The following is a 6,000-nucleotide window of genomic DNA, read 5'->3' as shown; positions in this document are numbered from 1 at the left end:
GGGAAGAATTTCTTTTCTGGTCCAGTCTATTTGGTGTTCTGTAGGCTTCTTGTATGTTCATGGGCATCTCTTTCTTTTTTTTTGTTGTTGTTGTTTTGTTTTTTTGTTTTTTGGTTGGGAGACAATTGATGGCTGCTTCTATTTCTTTAGGGGAAATGGGACTCTTTAAATCACTAATCTGACCCTGATTTAACTTTGGTAACTCATATCTGTCTAGGAAGTTGTCCATTTCATCAAGGGTTTCCAGCTTTATTGAATATAGCCTTTTGTAGTAGGATCTGATCATGTTTTGGAATTCCTCAGGTTCTGTTGTTATGTCTCCCTTTGCATTTCTGATTTTGTTAATAAGGATACTGTCCCTGTGCCCTCTTGTGAGTCTGGCTAAGGGTTTATCTATCTTGTTGATTTTCTCAAAGAACCAGCTTCTGGTTTGGTTGATTCTTTGAATAGTTCTTTTTGATTCCACTTGGTTGATTTCAGCCCTGAGTTTGATTATTTCCTGCCATCTACTCCTCTTTGGTGAATTTGCTTCCTTTTGTTCTAGAGCTTCTAGGTGTGCTGTCAGGCTGCTAGTGTATGCTTTCTCTAGTTTCTTTTTGGAGGCACTCAGGTCTATGAGTTTTCTTCTTAGGACTGCATTCATTGTGTCCCATAAGTTTATGTATGCTGTGGCTTCATTTTCATTAAACTCTAAAGAGTCTTTATTTTCTTTCTTTATTTAATCCTTGACCAAGATATCATTGAGTCGACTGTTGTTCAGTTTCCACATGAATGTTGGCTTTTTGTTATTTATGCTGTTATTGAAGATCAGCCTTAGTCCATGGTGATATGATAGGCTGAATGAGATAATTTCAATATTTTTGTATCTGTTGAGACCTGTTTTTTGACTGATTATATGGTCAATTTTGGAGGAGGTACCATGTGGTGTTGAGAACTAGTTATATCCTTTTATTTTAAGATGAAATATTCTATTAGGTCCATTTGTTTCATAACTTCTGTTAGTGTCCATGTGTCTCTGTTTAGTTTCTGTTTCCAGGATCTCTACATTAGTGAGAGTGGGGAGTTGAAGTCTCCCACTATTATTGTGTGAGGTACAATGTATGCTTTGAGGTTTACTAAAGTTTTTTTAATGAATGTGGCTGCCCTTGGATTTGGAGCATATATATTGAGAATTGAGAGTTTATTTTCCCTTTGATGAGTATGAAGTGCCCCTCCTTGTCTTTTTTGATAACCTTGAGTTGGAAGGCAATTTTATTAGACATTAGAATGGCTACTCCAGCTTGTTTCTTCAGACCATTTGCTTGGAAAATTGTTTTCCAGCCTTTCACTATGAGGTAGTGTCTGTCTTTTTCCCTGATGTGAGTTTCCTGTAGGCAGCAAAATGGTGGGTCCTGTTTGTGTAGCCAGTATATTAGTCTATGTCTTTTTATTGGGGAATTGTATCCATCGATTTGAAGAGAACTTAACGAAACGTAATTGTTGGTTCCTGTTATTTTTGTTGTTAAAGTTGGGATTCTGTTCTCAAAACTGCCTTCTTTTAGGTTTGTTGAAGGATTACTTTCTTGCTTTTTCTAGGACGTGGTTTCCATCCTCTTGTTAGTGTTTTCCCTTTATTATCCTTTGAAAGGTTTTATTCATGGAAAGATATTGTGTGAATTTGGTTTTATAATGGAATACTTTGGTTTCTCCATCTATGGTAATTGAGAGTTTTGCTGGGTATAAGAGCCTGGTCTGGCATTTGTGTTCTCTTAGGGTCTGTATAACATCTGTCCAGGATCTTCTGGCTTTCATAGTTACTGGTGAGAAGTCTGGTGTAATTCTAATAGGCCTGCCTTTATATGTTACTTGACCTTTTTTCCTTACTGCTTTTAATATTCTATCTTTATTTAGTGCATTTGTTGTTCTGATTATTATGTGACCAGAGGAATTTCTTTTCTGGTCCAATCTATTTAGAGTTCTGTAGGCTTCTTGTATGTTCATGGGCATCTCTTTCTTTAGGTTTGGGAAGTATTCTTCTATAATTTTGTTGAAGATATTGGTTGTCCCTTTAACTTGAAAATCTTCATTCTCTTTTACTCCTATTATCCATAGGTTTGGTCTTCTCATTGTGTCCTGGATTTCCTGGATGTTTTGAGTTAGGATCTTTTTGCATTTTGCATTTTCTTTGATTGCTATGCCCATGTTCTCTATGAAATCTTCTGCACCTGAGATTCTCTCTTCCATCTCTTGTATTCTGATGCTGATGCTTGCATCTATGTTTCCTGATTTCTTTCCAAGGTTTTCTATCTCCAGAGTTATCTCCCTTTGTGTTTTCTTTATTGTTTCTACTTCCCTTTTTAGGTCTTGCATGGTTTTGTTCAATTCCATCGCCTGTTTGGTTGTGTTTTCCTGTAATTCTTTAAGGGATTTTTGCATTTCCTCTTTAAGGACCACTGCCTGTTTAGCAGTGTTTCCTGTAATTCTTCATGGATTTCTCCCTGTTTAGCAGTATTTACCTCTATTTCTTTAAGTGAGTTATTAATGCCCTTCTTATGCCTTTCCTCTACCAGCATCATGAGATATAATTTTGATTCTGAATGTTGCTTTTCATTTGTGCTGCAGTATCCAGGACGGGCTGAGGTGGGAGTGCTGGGTTGTGATGATGGTGAGCGGTCTTGGTTTCTCTTAGTAAGATTCTTACATTTGCCTTTCGCCATCTGGTAATCTCTGGCGTTAGTTTTTATAGTGTCTCTTGCTGGAGCCTGTTCCTCCTGTGATTCTGTTAGCCTCTGTCAGCAGTCCTGGGAGTCCAGCTCTCTCCTGAGTCTCAGTGGTCAGAGTACTCTCTGCAGGCAAGCTCTCCTCTTACAGGGAAGGTTGACAGAAATCTGGTGTTCAGACCTGCCTCCTGGTTGAAGAGGAAGGCCCTTAACTGGGCCTGTCCCAGAAGATGTGTTGCCTCTGCAGTCTGTGTGCTCACCTGCACAGAGTAGTCTCTGAGAGATCCAGGACACAAGATGGCTCCCTCACCTGCTCTCGTGAATTTTCAATGACTTCATGCTAAAAGTTAGATTTATAAGCACAGGATTTTTCTAATTTTTCTCAATTTTTTATTATTAAATATGAACTATATATTTATGGTGGACATATTTAAATCATACCTATAAAGAAACATCAACTGCCTAATCCATCAATCAAACCTCAATATTCAGATCATTTGCATGTGAAATAATTTTTAGTCTGTTTTGTATATCAGTTCATTTGTTACTTTGTGTTTGGGTTCTCTGTTTATAGGTTTGGTTTTTTTTTTAATTTTTTTTACAGTCCAGTCCTTATCTCCTTTACCGGACTGCCCTCTGACTGTTCTTCATACCTGATCATATTTCCCATTTCCTCTCTCCCACTCATGCCCTCTTCCTCTCCCTTCCACCCATGATTACTTTCATCTCCATCCCTGGTGGTACTGGGGCATCCTCAATTGGGTCCTATGGCTTGTTAAACTTCTTGAGTTATGAGGATTGTAACCATACCATGAATGTCCTTCAGATCTGAGTTACTTTATTCAGGATAATATTTTTGAGTTCCATCCATTAGCCTGCAAAACTCAGCATGTCCTAACTCTTTATAGCTGAGTAATATTCCATTGTGTAAATGAACCACATTTTCTGTATCCATTCTTCTGTTGTGGGACATTTCTGTTGTTTCCAACTTCTGGCTATCACAAATGATAGGCACTATGAACACAGTGAAACATGTTCCTCTGTGGCATGCCCTGGGACATCATCTTGATATATATGTCCAAGAGTGGTATTACTGTTTCTTCAGGTTTATCTATTTCCAAATTTCTGAGGAAACTCTAGATTGATTTCCAGAGTGGTTCTACCAGTTTGTAATCTCACAAGCAATGGAAGAGTGTTCCTCTTTCCCTGAATTCATGTCAGTATGTGCTGTCACTTGAGTTTTTGACCTTAGCCATTCTGATTGGTGTAAGGGAGAACCTCAGGGTCACTTTGATTTCAATTTCCCTGATGACTAAGGAATTTGAACATTTCTTTAAATGCTTCTCAGTCAATCAAGATTCCTCCTATGATTTCTTTTCTATTGTTGAGTTCTATATCCCATTTGATTGTGTTGTTTGGTTTCTTTGTGGTTAGCTTCTTGAGTTCTTTATATATTTTGGCTATTAGTCCTCTACCGAATGTATGGTTAGTAAAGATTTTTCCCAATCTGTAGGTTGCAGATTTTTCCTATTGTCTATATCCTTTGCCATATAGAAGCTTTTCAGTTTCTTGAGGTCCCGTTTATCAATTCTTAATCATATGACCTTAGCCACTGGAGTTCTGTTTAGAAAACTTCCCCCTGTCCCAATGAGTACAACCTCGTTTCAAATTTCTTTTCTATTTGGTTCACTACATCTAGTTTTATTTTTAGGTCCTTGATCCACTTGGACTTGGTCTCTGTGCAAGATGACAAATATGGACCTATTTTCATTTTTCTACATACTGACTGTCAGAACAGAACCATTTACTGGAGATTCTTTTTTCCAATGTATATATTTTTTTAATCTTTGTCAAATAAATGAGTGGTTTTATTTCTGGGTCTTCAATTCTATTCCACTGATCAGTGTGTCAGTCTCTGTACCATGCAGTTTTTATCACAATTGATGGGTAGTACAGCTGGAAGTCAGAGAAGGTGATTTCCTCAGAAGTTCTTGTATTGTTAAGAATTGTTTTCACTATTCTGTTTTTTGTTTGTTTATTTTTTGTTTTTCCAGGTGAATTTGAGAATTGTTCTTTCCATGTCTCTGAAGACATGTGTTGGACTTTTGATGGGGATTGCATTGTATCTGTAGATTGCTTTTGGTAGGATGGCCATTTCTACTATGTAAATCCTGCTGATCTGTGAACTTGGGAGATCTCTCCATTTTCTGAGGTCTTCTTCAGTTTCTTTCTTCAGAGACTTGAAGTTCTTGTCATACAGATATTTCACTTGTTTGGTTAGAGTTGCCTCAAGAGAATTTACATTATCTGTGACTCTTGTGCAGGGTGTTGTTTTCCTAATTTCTTCTTTTCTTTTTTTTTTTTTTTTTTTTTTTTTTTTTTTTTTTTTTTTTTATTGAGACAGGATTTCTCTGTATAGCCCTGGCTGTCCTGGAACTCACTCTGTAGACTAGGCTAGCCTCGAGCTTAGAAATCCACCTGCCTCTGCCTCCTAAGTGCTGAGATTAAAGGCATGTATCACTACTGCCCAATGTTTCCCTAATTTCTTTCTCAGTGCATTTATCATTTGTATAAAGGTCAGATACTGATTTATTTGAGTTAATTTTATATCCAACCAGTTTGCTGGAGTGGTTTATCACCTGTAGAAGTTCTCTGGTAAAATTTTTGGGTTGCTTATGTTTACTATCATCTGCAAATAGAGATACCCTGAAGTCTTCCTTGCCAATTTGTATCCCCTTGATCTCCTTTTGTTGTGTTATTGCTCTAGCTGAGTACAATATTGAAGAGATATAGGAAGATTCGGCATCCTTATCTTGTCCCTTATTTTAGTAGAATTGCTTCAAGTATCTCTCCATCTAATTTGATATTGTCTGTGGGTTTGTTGTATATTGCTTTTGTTATGTTTAGGTATGAGCCTTGAATTCCTGATCAATCCAATACTTTTAACATGAAGGGGTGTTGTATTTTGTCAAATGTTTTTTTTTTCCTCATCTAATGAGATAACCATGTGATTTTTTTCATGGAGTTTGTTTATATGGTGGATTATGTTAATGGATTATTGTACATTGAACCAACCTTGCATCCCTGGGATGATGTCTACTTGACCATGGTAAATGATGGCTTTAATGTATTCTTGGACTCAGATTGCTAGAATTTTATTGAGTATCTTTGCTTTGACATTTATTAGTGAAATTGGTCTGATGTTCTCTTTTTTTTTTTCTTGGATTCTTACGTAGTTTAGGTATCAGAGTAAGTGTATCTTCATAGAATGAATTAGGTAGTGTTCTTACTGTTTCTATTT

Source organism: Mus caroli, unplaced genomic scaffold, assembly GCF_900094665.2.
Source record: "Mus caroli unplaced genomic scaffold, CAROLI_EIJ_v1.1 scaffold_15919_1, whole genome shotgun sequence".
Lineage (NCBI taxonomy): Eukaryota > Metazoa > Chordata > Mammalia > Rodentia > Muridae > Mus > Mus caroli.
The sequence above is the reverse complement of the archived record's forward strand: the minus strand, read 5'-3'. Positions refer to the sequence as shown.